Source organism: Myiozetetes cayanensis, unplaced genomic scaffold (assembly GCF_022539395.1).
Source record: "Myiozetetes cayanensis isolate MyiCay16 unplaced genomic scaffold, myiCay2020 scf1, whole genome shotgun sequence".
NCBI lineage: Eukaryota > Metazoa > Chordata > Aves > Passeriformes > Tyrannidae > Myiozetetes > Myiozetetes cayanensis.
This window is the reverse complement of record NW_026086604.1, coordinates 108369830-108373688: the sequence shown is the minus strand read 5'-3', so window position 1 is coordinate 108373688 and position 3859 is coordinate 108369830.

The window sequence follows — 3859 nt, the reverse complement described above, 5'->3', positions numbered from 1 at the left end:
AAAAGGAATATTGTCAATCAGGTCTGTCAATCCAAACATCTCCCTGGCCAGGGCGAGTAAAAAACATTTTGTTGGCTGTATAATAGCTTTGTGCAGTCCCTGATAAAACTATCTGAGCTGGATGGGCAGCAATCCAACTGTTTAACCAAAGAATACTTCCCGTGTTACTCCTTTTGCAACTCACAACTTGCACCTTGCTTCAGTCAAGAGCCACTACACTCTTTGCTATGGTAAACAGCTTCTGAGGTAAGAGAGTACTTCACATCTAGCTTTCAGATTCATAGCTCCTCAGCGTCTGAGAGGAACCAGAGCAGACTCCCCAGCGGGTATCTTAATCAAAAGAGGGAAACAGGCAACTGAGTGATATTTAAAGATAAGCCTTCCAGAAACCTAACTTTGTCATCTGCAGCTGACCATACGGCTTCGTTGGGCCTGTCAGCAGCAACTGCTGACAAACTGAAGTCTCACAGAGGCACTATGGAGAGAGGGCGTGAGGAAATCCATCCTTGGATGTGTGGGAGGTATTGGCAAGATGTGAACAGCAAATCCACAGTAATGCTGAGATGCTACCCAAATGCTTTTCCGAGATAAGAAACAGGAAGTGGTATCTCTTACTACACCTTCTTGATAGCAAGAATGGCTTGGCTGTAACACAGCTTGAGAGGCTGCCACCCCCAGGAAAATAAAGGTTCAGTATAGCCTTTGATTAAAATGTCAACTTTTATCAGATGTCAGATGCTGGTTTTGTATCTGAGTTTATTCTGACGTGGTGCTGCAGTATCAGTCGCCTTGTCCTATGGAAAGACTGAAGTAGAAAACATAGAGAGTAGCTCTTTAACATTACATATTCATGCCAATTATGTAGTTAGATAACAATGAAGATGCATTTGTTAAGTAGCAAAAAGACAAATGGAGTGAATGACAAATCAAAAAGCTGATCTGTCCCTCTACTGATTGTGAGGGGGACCTACTGTGGTGTAAGTGCATGGCATTGATTGGACATAGCAGGAGGAGATTTCTGTAGTGGTTTTTCTCTCTGTACTCATCCTTACAGGGACTGTGACTGTCCTTTAAAGTTCCTTGTCTTCGCTTGTATAAGCGAAGGTGTATATATATATATACCTTCCTTGTATAGGTAATATTTTACATGTGTTGGATATGTGCTTTTCATTCTCTTTGTTGTGCCATAAAGCTGATCCAACCCAGTCCTCCATGTTTCATTCCCCTGGCGACCAGAAACTTACTGTGAGAAAGGAATACCAGGATGCTTGTCTAAGACAAGCTTGTCTCTGCTTGTCTAAGGCTTTTTGTAAGAATAGCTGAGCCTCTCCTGTACCCTAAGCTAGTAAGACCTTAAACATTCCAAAACTGGCTGGTGTTTGCTGGGGTGCTGGGGGGGGCAAAATGAAAAGCTGAGCCTTCCCTCCTAAAAAGAGAAGTGACTCTGTGTGAATTATGTCACTCAGATGATTTGCAGAGAGGACAGCCAGGCCTGATTCAGTATGAGCTCTGCACCTCCACCCACCTTTTTCCCATCAAGAGCTGAGCAGATCCCCAAATGAAAAGACCTCCCTCATCTCCTCAAAGGAGAGAGAGAGAGAGAGAGACAGAGAGAGAGAGAGAGAGAGAGAGAGAGATTGAGAGAGAGACAGAGAGAGAGAGACAGAGAGAGAGCGCGCTACTGTGGAAGTAGAGAGCACTACCATGAAACAGCCTGACCGTGGCTGATGCAGGAGCACCTCCTGGTGTTTCACAGCCAGAGAACAGGGAGATTTAATGGAAGATACAGCAGTAAAGTTTATATATACAGGCACACTTGTTTAGAGGGAGAGAAGTTAAGGACAGCATATTAGCTTTGATCTCAGTGATGAATGTATTTATTACTAAGTTTCATTCATAAATTTGTTTCATGAAACAAAGATCAGCATTCTGTGAAACCTGTTTTATCATGTACTGGCATCTGTTCTCTTACATTCACTGACCTTCTTGCCTGTAATAAATCTATTAAGTCTCCTTTCTTCAATCTCATAAAATAACAGATTTTTCAATTTACAAAAAAAACACCATTTTGAGATACAGCATGTCAACAGGGGAAAAAGATACCTTTGAGGCAGTAAAACAGGGAAGTTTAACAATGTGGATGTTTGTAGGGGAACAGGGGATTAGAAAAAGAGGTTGGCAACACAGAGGTATTTACTCATGAAAATAAATGGAGATTATCAAGAGAGTATAGAGTACATACCAGAAGCTGTTTTACACATTCTCATGTGCAACACAGTAGCACAAGAAGTGAATGCTTTACTGCTGTTTTGTTATTATTGCTGGTACACTGGGGATTAACAGAGAATGTTTTAAGAGCTAAGCAGTGTGGATGACCAGTTGTCAGGGCAAAACTGCTGAGTCCGTGGTTACCCCTCACGTGCCTCCAAACTACGTCATTAGAAAGACACGGGTTTTAGAAGAATCTCATTTTGAAAACATACTCACTGTGTGCTGGACATGAACACATACTGAAAGAAATATCCGTTAAATATTATGTTCATGGATGTGTGTAGACATGTGTGCATGTGTAGATATATTTAACTATTTGTCTTGTTTTGGACTAAACAGGTAAGGTATAGATTTCTGGTGTTGCTCTGAGGCTTGAATTTCAGATATTTTAGCCCTAAAAACTCATTCAATGTGACCTTTTACTTTTAAATATTCTCATGCTGCTTTCCAGCAGATCATGCCCTCTAGGGGGCAGTTTGTACCACAGGTGAAAATACTGAAACATAATGATCGCCACTGAGGTGAAATTATTTCTAGATGTATTTGGTTAAAGAACTGAACATATATTGCTTTCATGAGAGAGGGAAAACTCAGAAAACTTATGTGGAATAATGGTCTGTAGAAACTAGCCCAGACTAGCAAACCAGTATTGAAACCAACCTTGCGTGCTAAGTGTTTCAGAGACAATGAGCGAAGAAGGAAAAAAATTAGGTAGGGTGCTATTTTCCAGCTAAAATTGCATACCTCTGACTTCCTCGGAGAAGTACAACAATGAATATTAATGCGTCTAGGAGCACAGAATAAAAAGCAACATGAGAAATGAATAATCAAGAGGAAAAAAGCCGCGTGGTTTAGTTGTTTCATGAGGTCAGGATGACTGGGGAGAGGGAAGGAATTAACCACATCACAGTATTTGCTGCTATTATAAGGAGCTATACAAGCAATTCCATAACTGATGCAGCCCTCACAGCAGCTGTTTTTCACAGTGGTTATATAACACTGCATGTAGGCAATGCTGCCTCTTTCTCTCATGCTTCTTTGGCCTGTTGTTCTGCGTTTGTATGTATCACCTAGTCTTGTGACAAAGTGACAGACCACAGTCAGCCATCAAGCTTCCTATTCCAATTGGAATATGTGTTGCACGTTGGTAGCAAAGCTCACAGAAACATTTTCAAGGTTAGGCCTTTTGATGACATTGGACAGCTGGAGAACAGTGACATGGTTTGCAGTTTGGGTATGTGCAGACATCCAATAATGTTCTTAGTATTTTCAAGTTCACATGGCCCCACTGAAACCTGTGGGATGATGGTATTTTATGTTTATGGAAAACCTATCTCACTGATTCCGACTTCTGGTTTTAAATCTACCATATTGAATTTTGTTTCACTGCCATGATTCTGGCAAAAAAACCCCAAAGATCACAAATAGTGTATGTTTGTAGTTTCCTGTTTCTTATATGTTGGGTTTTTTTTCAGATTGCAACATAGACCTTTCTATAGCAGTTGATACTTCCAGGCGCGTGCAACCAGCACCCACAGTGCTTCTGAAACAGAGGTTGCAAGCATTCCTCCCCAGACTTTTACTCCAG